Genomic DNA, 17995 nt, shown 5'->3' with positions numbered 1-17995 from the left:
ATCCTTATTTTCTGAAAATATAACCTCTTAAACACCAAGGACGCTGACAGGCCAAGTCCCGTCAAGTAACGAAGCACAAAAAGAAGCTTAAGAAGGGTAAGGATTAAGTTACATTTGTATGAATAAGCTCATTTTTATTGTTCAGGTCCCAATCCTTAAATGATCCCTATCTCGTGTATGGAAGGTGTCTCCTCATTAAATTATACACTAATATTCTCAGTGTGGGTCCCTATTGGGCCCAAATGTCCCCAGGCCTCACCAACCTTCGGAGACAAATAAGTACATCTATGGCAGTGATTCAAATTCTGCTCGCCCTCTGTCCCCACCTGCAGCTCTCTGCTTCCCCAAGGTGTTCCTGGGACTCCCTATGTGCGGATGAGGTGGCCAAGCCTGCTTACTCCACCTGAGCACAGGTGCTGCCCCACACTGGCACTGTCTTGGTCTCCCAGGGCTGCTGTAACAAAGTACCACAAACTGGAAGTCTTAAAACAATAGAAATTCACTGTCTCACAGTCCTGGAGGTTAGAAGTCTGAAATCAAGGTGTTGGCAGGGCCATGCTCCATCTGAAACCTGTAGGTAAGAATCCATCCTTGCCTCTTCCTTGGTGGTTGCTGGTAATCCGTGGGGCACCTTGGTTTGTAGCTGCAGCACTTCAGTCTCTGTCCCCATCATCCCTCGGTGCTCTCCCCTCTGTCTGCATCTGTGTCCAAATTTCCCTCTTCTTGTAAGGTCACCAGTTGTGTTGGATTAGGGCCCAACCTAATCCAATTTAGCCTCTTCTTAACTAATCACATCTTCAAAGACCTTATTTCCTAATAAGGTCATATTCATGGGACCAGGGGTTAAGAATTGAACATGTCTTTTGAGGAGACACAATTCAGCCCAAAATAAGCATCTTCTGAGGGGATGCCATTCCTGCCCCCAGAGCTCCCCAGGCTCCCAAAGCTGCAAAAATCACCAGATGCCAATAAACGCACATCCTCTTCAGTCGTCATGGAACCAGAGCCATGCTGGCTCCACAACCGAAAGGGACCATGTAGCACCATGTTACATGTTGGTTCCTGGGCCCCCAAACAGCTACACCTCTCAAAACCTCTCATGGAAACATCTCCATCAGCTTCCGCTTTCTGCTCTTCTCTCTGCCCAGGTCAGTTCTAGACCAAGGCCCTGGGAATGGCCTTCCTCCATGACCCAAAGAGACACAGATTTCCTTTTTCCAAGAAAAATAACAAGTCCCCAGGTAAATTCACTCCTCGGAGGCCTCTCCTACCATTTTGTCAAAGATACCAAGACATACTGGAAGCTTAACAGTAGCGACAGAGTGTCTAACCCTGCCTAATCCGTGTCCCTCACACCCAGGTACCAGGTCCTGTAGACTTTTGCTTCCTAATGCTTCACCCTGAGCCTTCCTTTCCTTCTCATCCACCACCGTCTTAATTCAAGTTTCTCTTTTCTTTGCTCCTGGCTTACCTCAGAAGCCCACTAATTAGAATCACTCCTCTGGTAATTCATCCTAAAAGCTGCTGCCAAACCAATAATCTTTAGACTCTGCCTTGAACACTAAACTTTTTGCAGTAGTTTCTGACAATTAGCCCTAAGTATCAGCGGTGTAATAATGGAGAGAGTATTCGACTTCGAACCAGCCAGCCTGGGTTCAGATCTCACCTGTGCTTAAATAACCTTTGTGACCTTAGTCTAATCGCTTAATTGCTTTTAGCTTAAATTTCATCATCTGTTAAATGTGATATTAATATCTGCCTCATAGAGCTGTTATAAGACAAAAAATAAACAATGAGTACAAGGTGTTTTTAAAATGTGTAAGTACAAATGTAAGATGTAATGCTATAAAAATCCAAGCACTTTGTCCTGAAACTGAAGACCTTCATAATCTGGCTGCCACCTACTTTTCCAAACTTTTCTCCAATTATTCTCATTTCCAGCTCTCCTCCCTGGACTCAACAATCTTGTTTCTTGCCTTTCAAACATGTCTTCCACTTCTAGATAGTTCTGGTTGATATAACAGATGAACCAAAATTTCAATGGCCTAACACAGAAGAGGTTTCTTTCTTACTCACTCAAAATCCAAAATAGGTATTCCTACTTGGTGGGCAGCTGTCCTCCAAGAAATGATTCACGGATCCAGGGTCCTTCCGTCTTGTGGCTCCACCATCCTTGATACGTGGCCTCCAGGGACACTCCAGAAGAAGTGAGAACGTGAGGTATCAGATGTGGGAGGCTGCTATAGGCCAAAACTGGAGGTGGCACATATCAGAGCTCAGTCACGTAACATCACATAATGTAGTCTAGTGTAGTGTCCAAGAAGAAGAGGAAACAGGTTTGGTAAACAGGTGGTTACGCTCTGCCACCCCTATAGACACACAACTAGAATATATTTCCCAGAATGCATTCCCTAGAAATATCCTTCAGAGACCAACTCAGGTCTCACTTCCTATATGAAGTCCTTCTGGAATAATCCAGCTGATGTTCTTATTCTCTAAACTCACAGTCCCAGCACATATTGATTATGCTATCCTTTGACCCAATGACCTCCTTTTAATTTCTGTATTTTTTGGTGTCTCCATTGTGGTAAGAGGAAGTGCTCAAAATTATTGACTCTGAAAAAAGGTGAGTCTCAGGCCAAAGGTCTTGGCAATGTTTTCTCTCCTTTGCCATCTTTAATCTTTGCCAAATTGGTAAACAGATCAGAAAATGTGAAGAGGGAGGGGCACTGCTATTGCTTCACCTGACCACAGGAGAGAGGTCCTTAACCATGACTATGTATTGGAATCCCCTGGGGAGCTTTTAAAATAACTGTCTGCCTGTGTCCCACCCCCAACCATCTTAATCAAACATCCTGGGTGGTGGACACAGGCATTTTTTTTTTTTTTTTAAGATCTTGGGTGACACTAAATGCAGCCAGGCACTGTCTAATGCCGTAGAAGTCCTTGCAGGCAGTATCTGATGCCTGTCGTCTGTCAGAGGATGATCGGAGTGTTGAGATGCTATCAACAAACTTCACTCTAAACAGTACACTCAGCTTTTACGTGTATAAGAAAGCATGTTTGAATCTTCTGGTTGAAAGTGGCTAGGTAGATGGAGCCAGGTCTCAATCCTCAACCTCAAAGCTAGAAGCATTAATTTGGGAAGAAGTTGGCCTTAGCCCAGAGATTTTCCAAAGCTTCCAAAGCCTCTTCAACTGTTAAATCAAGTTAATAATTTGTATATAAAAGGTAACGAAGTAAAATATAATTTATACTTGTTTGTAGTCAATAATCCATGATTAGAGATGGGTAGTATAAGCTATAGAAACAGTAGTGATAAAAATAGGAATTAAATATTCAAGGCAGTTAAAGACTGGAAATAGCAGAAGATGTAAGAAGAATTCTCTGTTCACTTTTTATAGTGTTCATTAGTCAGACATGGTAAAGTTCATGCAATACATGAGATGGCAACGTAAGTACTATTTCACTCTCTTGTCTGTTCTTCATGGCTCTTGGGAACAAATGAGCCCCTATGAGACTGAAATAAGAGTATCATTTGGAGATAGAAGAAGGGAAAAAAAAAGAGAGACTGGATTCAATAGTAATTGCTCACAGAAATTTAAAATACAAAAAAAAAAAATTCAGCAAAATTCCTAAAGCCCATTTGCAATTGTAAAATAGCTTCTATTCCCTCTCCTCTCTTCCAACCTTGAACTTCTCAGATCCCCGAGTCTTACAGGACAACCGAAAATCCCTGCTTTGAAATCTCTAGAGATGCCCTGAAGTGTAGAGATACTGTTTTTCCTCCAAGAAGCACAGCAGTGAAGCCTCCCTGTTCCCTCCAGCTGGAGGAGCTAGCTCAGCCCATCCTTTTGAAGACATAAACCTCACTTCTCGTTCCGCTGTTGATGGCATGGAACGGTGTAAACTAAAGGCTCCTTCACACTTATTCATGCAGCTCAGCTCCTGCCCTGTTAACGTTCCTAAGCAGATGTGCAAGTGCCCAAAGACAATTAAATTATGATTCATACTCCAGGACGCCTGCTACAGCAGGCTGCCTGGTTGTGAGTGAAAACATATTTCAGCAGTAGCTGATCTTTTCCTTTGGTAGAAGACCAAGTCAGACTAGGCATGGCTTTGAAGTTATTTCTGTCTCGGTGGATTAGAGGTATCAAAAGAAGCAGCTCCACAAACCTTTCAACAAATATTTACAATTCTGCACTAAACAACCTCCACCGTACCTTAACCTTTACTGTCTTGTGAAATGCTTGCCAACCTCCCTGCCAAACTCATGCACTTGCCAGAGTAGGAGAGAGGGCAACAGCTCAAAGGAAATGATGAAGAACAAAACGGGAAGGCATCTGCTCCCTTTATGGTAGAGGAGAAATGAGCCTTTTTGTGCTGGCCTGGCTACAGAGGTGATTTCCCTTCCCTGCTCACCCCTGGAGTTAGGCCCATGATGGGGTAAGTAAAGGAGACTCACAAGGTGGGGCAAGCATGGGCAAGATCCTCAAGTGGCTTTAACCAGAAAGAGGGGCCTCCACCAGAGAAGTCACCAAAGGAAGGCAGAGCTTTACAGGACTAGGAGTGGGCTGCAAAGAAAATGGCCGGCAGCATTTGTTCATGAGGCCCCACAAGGACACGGCATCCAGGGACCCCAGAACTTACGGTGAGGCTCTGAGAGAGCCTAGAAACCCCTTTGCAGTGATGGAGGCAAGAGTCAAAAAACATATGCTATCTTGTTAACAGCACATCAGCTGTTACCTCGGGCCAGTATGACCCATGAGAAGGAGATGAACTCAGGATTTGGTGGCTAGGATTGCAGTCAGGCATTTCATTCATTCATTCATTCATTCATTCATTCAACAGCTGCTTCAATTTCAAGTCACAGGGCTGTGTTTTAGAAAACACTATAAATTATACCCAGGGCCTGCCCTCTGAAGTCTTATACCAATCACTAATAGAAGGATACAAATATCTATAAAATAAGACAGTAATTGGTTAAGTTTTGTTATATAGTCACAGAAGCCTTTGTTGGTTCAGGTGTGTGAGAGAGGATCACCATGTTAGGAAGACTGGAAAAGATTTTGCAGAGGACATAAAGGTTGATATCAAATTGTTGCATGCAAAGGTAGTGTAGAGGGATTCTCAAAGAGAAGCAGCATGAGTAATGGTATTCAAGAGAGAAAGTTTGGACAAACTCAAAAAAAAAAAAAAAATTCAATTTGGGCAATAGTGTATATGAAAGAGATTAGTGGGAAATGCTGTCAGAAATGCAGATTAGTTAGGAAATGAGGGTCTGAGTAGCCAGTTTGAGGAGTCTGAATTTTAGTATTTCGTATGATTGTATATATTTTATATATATCTATATACATATATTAGTCAGTAAAGATTCTTTAGCAGAAGAGTAACTTGATACGATGGTTACTTCAGGAAGATTAATCTTCATTTAACAGCCCAAAAATCTCTGGTATGTAAGGCCAAGTTCACAATCAATCTTCAAAGTGCCTCCTGTTTCTGTAATACTCAGTTGCATGAGTAAGCAAGATTATCACCCAGTTTTCAATCCCAAACTTATTTCTTCCTATTGTCTGTAATACTGTCTCAAGCTATGAACTTTGCTGAAAGCTCAGGGAGTGAAAACTCATTTAAATAACAGGCTGTGTCAATCATAATTAGGAAGGTCAACCTGCTAGAAAGAGGGGCAAGGCAGAATGCAGTGAATAACTAATTGCATATGAAATGATTCTCACCCATGCTGACCAACAGGGGGCATGTCTGGAAGCCTTTCTGACTGCTCCACGGCTCCCTCACCCCAGGTAGACTGCTGCCTTCTTTCTAGCCCATAACCCCTGCACATATTCTTAATTTCCTCAAATAGCTTTCTGTCATTGATGCAAGACCTCATTCCCAAAAAACAGTGAAAATGTATTTTTTTGACAGGGGCATTTTCCTTGTTAATTATGTAATAATCATAATAGCACAAAGACACTGTCAATCTTATTTTGAGGCATTAAACTTTCCATAAACTCAATACACTGTATTTCACACATTTTAAGACAATGAAATAGGAACAGCAGTCATCACTACATGAAATCTAGTCAACACCTGTTAGTTGTACTCAAATGTAATAATCTCTCCTTATAGAAAATGTCTCCATGACCCAGCTGGTCATGAGTATTTGCATTTAATTTCAGAATTGTTTTATAGTTTGAAAATCAAGAGGGATTCCAAAAATCAAATGTAAACTTTTTTTCTCTTTTCAAAAATGTATGCAATACGTCTTTTGCTGTTGGAAGATTAGAATACATATAAGCAAAATGAAGAAAATAAACAACTTAATCCCACCATTCAGAAATTATGACTATTAATACATTGTTATATAAATAACCTTCCAGATATAGTTGCAGACAGGATCATGCTTACACATTATTATGTAATTAGCTTGTTTTATTGAATAACGTATTGTGAACATCTTTCTAGGCAATAACTATTCATTTATGTTGTACAGAACTTTTAATAGAGAAACACTATTTTATTTTATAAATATATCATAATTCACTCAAACAAATATGCTTTTTGTTTCCAGTTTTCAATTTTAAAAGCAGAACTCTGGTGAGCAGGCTGATATCAAATATTTGCTTACATTTGAAATCATTTCCTTAGGATAAATTTATAGAAGTCTAATTTCTAGGTCAAAAGGTTGTCAAATCTTCCAAAAATCTTAGACCAATTTAATTTCCTTTCTTCAATGAAGGAAAGTGACCATTTTCTTGAATATTAGAAATAAAGACTATATTTTATTATTTGTCTGTTTTATAGGTGAAATATATGGTTTAATTTGCATGTCTTTAATTAGTTATACTTAATATTTTATATTATTCATGTTATTTCATTTCTGAGTTATGTCCTTTGCCTGTTTTTAATTTGGATATTTGGGCTTTTTCATTCTTATTTTTAACAGCTCTTTATGTGTATGTGTATATATATATATATATATATATATATATATATATACTTGCCAGTATATTTATTTTTTTAGTTTCCTGTTTTCTTTTTTCCCTTTTTGGTAGTATTTTTGATATAGAAAAGATTGAATTTGCACATAATTAAATATGTACATTTTCCTCTTATATGATTTCTGGATTTGATGTCAGGCTTAAAAATATAGCACATTCAAGATTATATAAATATTCATTAAAATTTCCTTTTCCTATTCTCATGGATTTATTTTTCATATTTAAATTTCTTTAATCCATTTGGAATTTATTTTGGAATGTGGTGATAAGTATTGAATTATCCCTGTGTCTTCTGAAAACTGCTACCCAGTTGTCCCAACACTATTTGGGAAAAATTCCATCCTCCACTGTTTCACCCATTTAGTTACATACCAAATTTGTAGAGATGAAATGGACCAGATTTTCTATTCTTTTCTTTTCAGTAGGATGCCATTCCTTAGCCAACATTATACACTTTATTTTTGCCATAATGCCTTTTTAATATCTGGTATGGTATGATGAGGTCCTCATGATTGTTTTGTTTTATTTTGTTTTATTTTCAAATAGAAATTGAGATAGTTTCACCCATTTATTCATTAGCATTTTTCAATGTACTGTAGTATGAAAATTTTCAACTGTATAAAAGGCATATAGAATAATAAAATAAACAATGTACACCACCCACCAGCTGAAAAACTAAAAAGCGCTAGCAATATAGTTGATGTCTGTTATCCCTCCCCATTTATTGCCCCCCCAAAAGAGAGCCAACCACTGTCTGAATTTAGCATGTATCATTGGCTTGAATTTATTTACACCCTCATATGTAGTCATCATTTAGCATTTTTAAAACTTTTTATAAATATTATCATACCATGCATATATTTATGTCTTCTTGTTTTTGTTGTTTAATATTTTGTTCATGAATTCTAAGTAATTGACATATGTAGCTCTAGTTCATTCACTTTCATTGCTGCATAATAGTCCTCTCTATGAATGGAATTTATTGTTTTCATTATTTATCCATTCTCTTGTAAATGAATATTTATGTGGCTTCTTTTGCTGTGAACATTCTTCTCCCTGTGTGCATATGTAGGAGTTTCTCTAGGATATATACTTAGGAGTAGAATTGCTGGCTTGTAGGATGTGCACATCTCCAACTTTATACCTGACATTGTCCAGCTGCTCTCCAAAGAGGTTATACACTTATTCTCTCACAGAGTCTAAGAAGTCTCATCGTTCCACATCCTCAAGCTGTTAGTACTTTGTCAATTTATTCTTCCAAGATGAACTTTAGAATCACATTGTCAAGTTCTAAAAATATATAACCTATTGAGATTTTTATTGGAATCTTTAGCATATATTAATTTGGAAAGAATTAGCACCTATATAATATGAATTCTTCCCATCTCAGAACATGATCTTGCTTCCCAAAATTTTTTTTTGCCTCATAGTAAAATTTTACACTTTTATCATACAGGTCTTGCACATTTCTTAAGTTAATCCATATACATTGCATATTTTGTTGCTATTGTCAATGAGCTCTTTTCGCAAAAGAATAATTTTTTAAAGCCAAATTTTACTTTATTCTTTTATTGACTTTGTATTCAAGTAGATTAGTGCCCCCCCAAAAAGATGAAAAATATGTTAAGAACAAATAGCTGAGCACATCCATAGCATTATCTAAAATGTCAAATAAAAGGTCAGCACTGAAATTAAATTTCAGTACCATTATAAATACTGCTGGTCCCTTCACTTTATCTGTCCCACTCCCCAGAAGCTTATTAAAAAAAAAAAAAAAAAAGAACGAACCTCACTTTTTAACTGCACCTCCTCCTAAGGCTGGTAATCACAAACCGTCTAGAATTTATCACATGAAGGAGAGGGCAGAGTAGACAACTCCTTCCCAGGGCACTTGACACCACCTTGCCAAGTTCTCTACAGTTGGAACGGCAGTGCTTAACTCTCAGCTGTAACCCTAAAGTCAAAACTCAGGGACACAGAAGAGAATGAGGAGTACCTATTTCCATTCTCCTTTTCTCTCTTAGCATCTACCCCTTCATCAGTAGAAGTTATGGAGCTACTTCCATATGGATGCTGTTAGGGTAAGGGAGGAAATATAAAAAAGTCTGGAAGACATGGTTCCTGCCCTCAAGGAGCACACAGTCTAGTTCAGAAGTTGACTAATGACCAGGCAGAACTAGAGAACAATTCTCCACCTCTAAAGTGTATTCTTATTTTTTCCATTGTACTCTCAACTGCCTTATAGCATCAAATAATATTTATATATGTATATAAAATATTCTTGGCATATTGGTTATTCTTTAATTGCCGGTTTCTGGCTTACTCTGTGAATCTGAACAATGGAAAACATTCCTTTCATACCACAACTGGATGGAGGATCTGATTTAATGCTACTGTGCCTCAACAGTGACAGCCAGGTAAAAAGTTGCCATTATTTCCCTTTGGCCTCTGAGTTCAACTCGTGGAATCACCACTCACTGGTCCTCACTTACTCAGTTCCCCTGGCTATGGGTTGTTTTAGACCACAGCTCTTTCCTCTCCCAAAATATTGAGTCCCCGGCTCTGTCTCTGCCATGAAACAGTAAACTGCTTTTCACAATTTTGAAAGGGTAAGGAAAAAGTCCAGAAACCTGTGTACCTGGGATTAATTTTCCTTCTGTTGAAAAAAAGAAAAGAGTTCTCCTCTCCAGCTCATTGCTTTAGAATGACACTTGGAGTAACATCTAGTGAGAGAGAGATTAGTCTGTACATTTGTTTTGCATTATGGTGCACATCATTAAAGATCTAAATACAAAAGATATACACACAGTCTTGAAGATTAAAAGTAAATTGCAAGCTATTTTGATTCTTCAGAGGGAATTAATAGTATCATATTCCTTAATCTTTTTGTAGAGGGTTTTACAAAATAGTTTCATAAATATGATCCCCTTTAATTCCCACAACTACCCGGTCGGGAAGGCTGAGCAGGTAACATTAGTCACATCAAATCCACAGACTTTAAGGCTAGAAGGAACTTGAAGACCTAACTTGCAGATAAGAAAACAGGTTCACAATGGCTAACTGAGGTCACGCAGCTGGCAAAGGGACTAGAAAACCTAGTTCTGACTCCCAGACCTGTTCCCTTTGTACCACACCATGATGCCTTATCTGTCTAAAGTAGGGGAAGTTAAAAGGTGGTCATTTGGTCTGTAGACGACCACAAAAGGAGAAGGAGGAAGAAGTTGTCAAGAATTTCAATAGCAGAAAGTCTCTCTTTTACCACCACATCAGCTGAGACACCCCCTTCACCACACAAACACACTTTCCAAGTTATGAAGTGTGAGGTATAGAACGCCTTAAATATTCTCTGGTCCTTGCGTCAATGCTACAGCTAACAGCAGTGCAAAGCCCTTTCTTTAGCCTCTTCCATTCCAAGGGAAAATTGTTTCCCAGTCAAAGCATTCCCACCTGCTCTTTCTCAGCAAATGTCCAGGGTCAATTCTAAGGCTGACTGTGATGGGTAGGGACCAAACTTAGTCCAAAATCCTGGAACCCTGTTAGAAAAAAAAATTCTATCCAGAACAGAACCAAATTTTACAGTTTTTCCCAAGACCAAAAACCACGTAACATTTCCAGAGCGAGGATAACTCGGTGCTAGCCCCTGCCTTGTGTGAGCCTATAAGCTAGACCCACAAGGCTAAACAATGTGAAAGTCAAGGGAGTAAGGAACCATTTTTTCAAATCATTAGGAGATCCCTGTGTCTACTTTCATATTAAACAACTGACATGGCAGGTACAGAGGTGAGAGAGGTTCCCCAAGGATCTTACCCCAATCCCTCTCCCCTGATGAGGCAGGGGACTATGTGACAGTCTAGATAAGCTCTTTACTTGGCAAGCCATTTGGGACAAACAACTGGGTCATCATGTCCCTGTGACATCAGCATGGTTCAGACACTGGAGCAAGTAAGACAGGAATTTGATCCAAAGATTGGTTTTGGAGAACCACACTCAGACTGGAAGGCTGAGCCCCTGAAAAAGATCTGTCTCGCCAGCTGGCCAAAATAAACACATTCAGAAATAAGAGAACGGGAGAGAAAAGCAGATTATGAATAGTTTTTCCAGACATGCAATTCTAAACCTAAGTCCAGATATGCACTTTAGAAAAAAAAAAAAGTGCCCAGTCTTTTGAACTATTTCATCTCTGGAAACAACCTTATTTTACTTTTAATTCAAAACCTGACATAGATTGAGATCAAGGAATGTATACGCATTTATATAGAAGTTGATCATTCTGAATATTAAGACACATTAATACATGACTGAAATGCATGCCTGCTAATTATTACCATATAAGCTTACGTAACTCTCTTCTATATCCTGGCTGTTAGCACTGACTTTTTGTTGTGGAATTACCAAACCCATGTCTATCTTTTAAATTCAGCTTCTTTTTTGAGGGCTCATACTTTTTTCCCAAATGTTAAGTTTACGTATTTTAACAAACTTGCATCAAATGCTTACTATGTGCTGTGCATGCTGTTATTGGTAGAGGACTGCTTCATTTTTATGTCGAGGAGAGGAAGAAAAGAAAGTAAAGGAGTCTTGATGGTTTAGAATGCTGATCTTCATGTAACCCAGAAGAGTAGACAGTAAATATGAAGAAGTTTTAATACTCCCCTAAAGAAGAGATGGATATTATTTTGCTTCTGCTTATAAAGATCATGGTCAACTTATATTTTGAAATGGTAGCATGCATTGGTTGGTTGTAATTCCACAGTCTCAAATAAAAACACCAGTGAAGCAAAATTATTAGGAATAATATATTAATTATTACATACCCAGATTTTAACAGCAATGATATGGCTTGTAAGTAGACCATTTAAAAGCAAAATCTTCAACAGTAAAGAAATAATTCATCCAAATACTGTAAAATTATGTAAAACACAAAATAAATGCTTGTAATTAACTGCTACATTTACTTGTTCTAAAACTCTCAGGCCTAAGGAGCAGAATGTTTACAGCGTGTGTTACCATCCGTATCCTAAATAGCTGTTTAATGACACTGTTCTTCTTTGGTTAAATTATGTCACATAAAACCTCCCAGAGAAATGAAAAGGAACACAGTAATGAAAAAGACGTATAAAGTTCCCCACCTCATTCAATAGCCTTGCCGAAACACTCATCCCATTACTAAACAGGTTTCAAAGGAGACTCTCTGACCCTCCTGATGAGCATCTTTTGAGAATCGCAACTGTTGTAACGGGAAGAGATCTTACTACCCAAGAAAGTTCATATCCCACATAAGCCCCACACATTAAATATTACATAATCCGTTCACTAGGGAGCAAGAAAAATCCATACTCTAAGTGCAGTAATCTCAAATAAGCTTAATTGAATGCTTGTACATTTGGAATAATAATAATCTACTCTGAACCCTATATTATGAGAGTAAACATTTTCATACAAAACATTTAAACACTTTCTCTTGTTTTAGACAATTTATTTAAAACTTTTAATTAAGCCTTTGATGCCTGACCCATTTATACATGAGTTACACTATAAATCAATATGAAAGAGATGTCTTTAATTGGCTATCACATAGCATAATTAACTTTCCATGTCAAAAGATATTTATTCTTCTTCATTACAAATTGAGATGGATTGGAAATATGCTCAAGAATATCAATCTTTATATAACCAGCCCTGGTTACTGTTTGATATCAAATTTCTGTAGCCAAATAGCTAAAATATATATTGTTTTGAAAACACTCAAACTAAAGAAATATGAATTATAGAGGATTAGTAACAACAAAAAATTTCAAAAACAAATCCACTCGTTGTATTGATGCTGCATTTATATACTTCATATTTTTAATTATGTCTTAATGCTGCTTACCCACATCAATGATGTCTGGTTTTTGTGGTAAAGCTCAGATTAATAGTTTCTTTAATAGTGTCTAGCACAGTACAAAACCCATTTAATAAAAACCTTTGATGATGGTTACAAACCCAGCATAACTGCCAAATACCACAGGGTATCTTGCACCAAAAAAAAAAAAGTTTTTAAACGAACCTATAATCACCAATAGTAAAGATTCCAGTACTGACTTGTCACTACTTTTAAGAACTTTCAGTCAGAAGGGAACTTTTAGGAGTAGGGCATGGCTTCTTAAACTTTACTGTGTACAGAACACATGCAAATTCTGTTCTGGGAGTATGGGGTGGGACCCAAGATTCTGCATTTCTAACAAGCTCCCAGATGAGGCTGTACTCTGGTCAGGGACCACACTTTAAGCTGCTGGAGAGTAGAGACATATGTCTAAGAATCCAGCAAGAAGTGTGAGTAACTCTATGGTGCTTCCCTTGGATTTTAATAGGTTGTTATAAAGAGGCTCATCCCAAGCACTACCTACCTTCTGCGCCAAATTAAATTTTAAAATAACCAGCATTGCTGTGAAGATAGAGCCTTCAAATGTGAAAATAGGAAGCATTAACTGTCTAGCTGTAATTTAAAGGAATTAAATACATGCTTCACCTACACAAGAACTCATTAATCAAACATCTGTTGAGCATCACCTAAGTGCCTAGCCCTCCTCTATGCACTATCAGGCAAAACAGAATTTTTAAAAATCACAGCTGTGTATTTAAGGAGCTTGCAGTATGGTAGAAAAGACAGAACATCTTCCCCCAAACATAAATAACTCTGCCACCATGTGGGAAAGAATCAGTGTCTTTGAACACACACAAGTGAAACTTGGGGGTGGGAGGTGCTGAGGAAAGAGATGACTCACAACTGTGTAAGTCAAGGAGGGCTTCCTGAAGGAGACAGGAGCCACCCTGTGAGGGATGAGCTGGGTTGGGTATGCAGAGATGGAACAGTGCAGACAGCAGCTCAGATAGAAGTTGGGATGTTTTGTCACGCTTATGTTTCAACAACCAATATATTTAGCATTTAACATTTTAGGGCATGTTTTGTTAAAAGCTTTTCAGGACTTTAAAGATTAGAACTAAAGCACTGGTCCTCAAAGTGGGGTTTCCAAACCAGCAGCATCAGCATCCACTTGTCACAGAATGCAAGTTTTTGGGCCCCACCCCAGAGCTACTGATTCACAAACCCTCCATGCTAAGTTTGAAAACCATTGGATTAGACCTTCTCAAGCTTCAGTGTGGGTAGGAATCTCCTTGGGGGCTCATTGAAGTATATTCCTAGGCTCCAGCCCAGAGATTCTGATACAGCACAGATGAGGTAAGGCCTAAAATGTGCATTTTTCAATAAGCATCCCACCTAATTCTGGTGCAGAGGGACCAGAGATCCCACTTTGAGAAAACCTGATTTAGAGTATCGTCTCAGAATAGGGGCTGAGGGAAAGAAAAAAGGATGGGAAGAGATGCAACAACACATAAACAATGGGGAGAGGAAGAAAAAGAAAGAGTAAAACATCTCTTGTTTATCAGTTTGAAAGTGGCCAGTAAGGAAAGGGGTTGGTTCTGAAAGCTCCGGAAAGAAAATTAGATCCAAAAAGCTGATACCTAAGTAACTTACACATTTCATAAAGTTTGATGGACAGTTCCATGGGATTTTTCAATAGCCATAAGCAATTCCTCTTTTATCACAGAGGTCTCTGAGTATGACTCCTCTTGACATTACGACTGTAGAGAAATTGCTTCAGTTCTTCCCTGCTTTAAGCCCAAGAATTCGATAAGCCGTTGCCATTTTTAAAAGACTGTCATTTATTGCTTGTGGGCCACAGGCGAGCTTAATGGCAGAAATACTTCTTAAAGTCTTGTCCTGTTTAGAATGCTAGCCCAGCATTAGCCATTTCCTCTCAGAGTTTCCTTTCTTTTTCCTATAAACTTTAGGGGATGAAGATCGGAAAGACTTAGCATCTAAAAAATCAAGTTCCTGCTCAGTGGAAGCTGTGACCCTATAGCAAGGTGAGATTAATTATTAGGTTTAAGGTTGCATTTTATCCTCTAATCTTCCTCATTTTAAAAGCAAAATTGAATCACCCACTTTAGGTATAGGTTATTGCAAACAGAGGTTAAAATATGAAGTTCCTGAAGTCCTCAAGGAAACTTAACAATGTTTGGGGTCCCAAGAGATAGAGTTTTCAGGGCAAAGATCTTCCAAAAGATTGGAGGCAGCTGGCAGGCAGCTCCTTTGTAAAGGAATGGCGCCCCAGTGCTTTTCCTCCATCCCCAGTTTAGAATTGTGGCAAAGAGCAGAAAGCCGTCGGATCAAACTGCTCTATCCCTTCCTAGATATGTGGCTTTAGGCAAATTACCCATCTCTCTCTGTTTCAGTTTTCTCATCAATAAAATGGCCACATGAATCTTAATTGTGATCATAATTAAAGCAGTAATGCAGGTAGAGCACTTAGTAAAGATTTGACCCTTAATATGCACTTAATAAAATGTTACTAATTTTTCTCCATATTTATATAGTAGAGGACACTTCTAAATAGGTAGGAAAATTGCACTTGAAACATTAAATACAAACACTTGTATCAGTGAATTCCTTTGAGAAATCAATTACTCTGCATCTAGTTAGTCAAGAGTGCATTAGATCAGAATCCCTAAAACCAACTCAAAGAGAGAAGCTCCAGCCTTTTTTTTTACACTGCTTTGTTGGTATTTCCTTTGCAAAGTATTCCTGAAATGGTGTCTCTCAAACTTCTCAGATTGTCTAGGTTTATATCCTGACTCGGCCCTTAAATGTGTGATCTCCACAAGCCACCTAATTTCTCCAAACCTAAGTGCCTTCATCTGTAAAAAGGGATAAGAACTCATTGTGAGGATTCAGTGAGCCCCTGCTGAATGGGGGACTCCGGGACTGGACAAAGTGAATGCCAACCCCTGTGCATTTGCAGCCCACCCAGAGAAGGAGAAACATCTTTAATGCTTTATCATTCTCCAAGGATTTTCAATTCCCAAACTTTCTTTCTTCCCCCATCTTGTCCACACAACCATCAGAGATCCAATATAGTAAATACGTAGCCTAGGAATTGAAAGCGGAAGACAGAGCACTAGGAAAGCCAGCAGTCAGTAGAGATGAGAATGCTCTGCAAAGCTATTACACAACTCATACATTATTCAGTGTAAACTGCAACCAGAAGAATTGCATTGAGATGTCTCCCACATTTCAAAGGCACAGAGTTCTACTACAGAATTTGTAAATATTCTGAATAGGGATCCAAGAGTGTAATAAAGTCACTTGCTCTATCGTTTTTAAGGAAAAAAAGACTTCATCTCCACTTTTCGTGTAATAAAACACCTTAACTTAGACTCTAAAACTCTTATCTTGGTCTTCAGACTGAAAAGCAAGATTTGTTCCTAACTTATAAAGCAAACATACCTAAATGGTGGTCTCCCAGTCTAATAAATTCAGAACATCGTGACTTACCACAAGCTCTAAAAGAAAACTTACTACTGTGTAACGGTCAGAATGCCATAAAATATTACTTAAGCTAAATTCCCAATGACTTTTTGTTTCTTTGCATAAACATAAGTCAAGCTAAGTTGATTTGTAGACTCATATACATCTCCCATGGGGAAGTTAGAAAAAAAGAAATACCTCATGCAAAACAGTTAGGGATATTTCCCTTATGTCTTCCCTTACATAAGTAAAAATGGTGCTTTAAAGTGTCAAATGATGAAAAACTATGTGTAGCAATAAATGGAATTGTATAACCTATTAACAAATTGAAGAAAGATTAATGAACATTTTTATATTTGGAATGTATATTATTTTTTTCACTTAGTGATTTATTACTTATAAGTGATAGTTATAAAATTGTAAGTACCATTGGCATAATAACCATGGGTCTCTTAAGATTCCTTTCTCTATTCAAATTTGTGTCATAAAGTTGATAGATAGGTTAAGAAAAAGTTCCCAGTGATTAACTTTTTTTTCCTTTTTAGCATAGGCTATGGAGAATTTTATACTTTCAGAGAAGAATCCTTAAATTAAAGTAAAATCACATAACTACATGCAAACTTCCCCTTTTGCAAACAAATGAAAATTGTAGTACTGGAAAAAGAAATGGTCCCAACTGAACCACAGGTTTAGACAGCACATTTTACATTTTCCTTGGAAATTTAAATGACTATGACCATTATCCTATGTATTCTAGAGAAAAGATATTTAAGGTTAAGTTTTTTCTAAGAGATGATCATGGTGAAAACCCGGACCTGAGATCTTCATGGGCAAGATCTGCCTGAACCAGTTCAACCTGTGACAGTCTCCCCCACCCCCACCAATTCTAGCTCAGAGTCCACTGTCGGCACCCCAGGGAAATGGCAATGTGGATCTGTCATAGTTTTCGATGTTGCCTCCAAATAAGCTATTTAAGTTGGGAGAGTGAGAGAGATTATTTTATATTTTTCCTTTTGTAAAACTAAGACATACTCAATGATTAAAAAAATAATAGATTGAGAAAGCAGAAGTGTCAAAAATGAAAAGCCAATTGTTATGCTTTGCTAATGCTGCCATTATGCAGGACTGGCTTTTTATAAAGGGGGCTTATTTGGCTACAAATTTACAGTCCTACAGCCATAAAAGTGTCCAAACTAAGGCATCAACAAGAAAATACCTTCACTGATGAATGGCCAATGGAGCCTGGAACACCTTTGTCAGCTGGGAAGGCACATGGCCAGCGTCTGCTGTTCCTTGCTCCCAGGTTGTGTTTCAAAATGGTGTTCTCAAAAATGTCTCTGGGTTTCTCTTAGCTCAGCATCTCTAAATGTCCTTGTCCTTCTGTCTGCATCTCCAAGCATCTCTAAGCATTAGCAAGCATCTGGGTCTGTGTTGACTCTTAACTTCTCTCTTAAATACTCCAGTGAACTAATCAAGACTCACCCAGAATGGGCAGGGCCACACCTCCATGGACATAGTCTAACCAGAAGTATCACCCATAGTTGAGTGAGTCACATCTCCATGGAAACAGTCAATCAAAAGTTTCCACCCTTATCAAAACACTAATAAATCTGCCCCCACAAGACTGCATTAAAGAACATGG

The 17995-nt window shown here is 38.3% G+C and overlaps 1 long non-coding RNA gene across 1 annotated transcript in view; it reads left to right on the top strand.

Annotated features, from left to right (window-relative positions):
• Window positions 1-4313: 4313 nt before the first annotated feature.
• Window positions 4314-17995, top strand: part of LOC119532448 — a 116769-nt gene continuing 103087 nt past the window's right edge. Inside the window, exons 1-2 of the long non-coding RNA XR_005216545.1 lie at window positions 4314-4446; window positions 14838-14912. This is a non-coding gene — a long non-coding RNA (uncharacterized LOC119532448). The remainder of the gene's footprint in view (window positions 4447-14837; window positions 14913-17995) is intronic.

This window comes from Choloepus didactylus, chromosome 4 (genome assembly GCF_015220235.1).
Source record: "Choloepus didactylus isolate mChoDid1 chromosome 4, mChoDid1.pri, whole genome shotgun sequence".
Lineage (NCBI taxonomy): Eukaryota > Metazoa > Chordata > Mammalia > Pilosa > Megalonychidae > Choloepus > Choloepus didactylus.
Note: the sequence above shows the minus strand (reverse complement) of the source record. Positions and strands in the feature narration are given on the sequence as shown.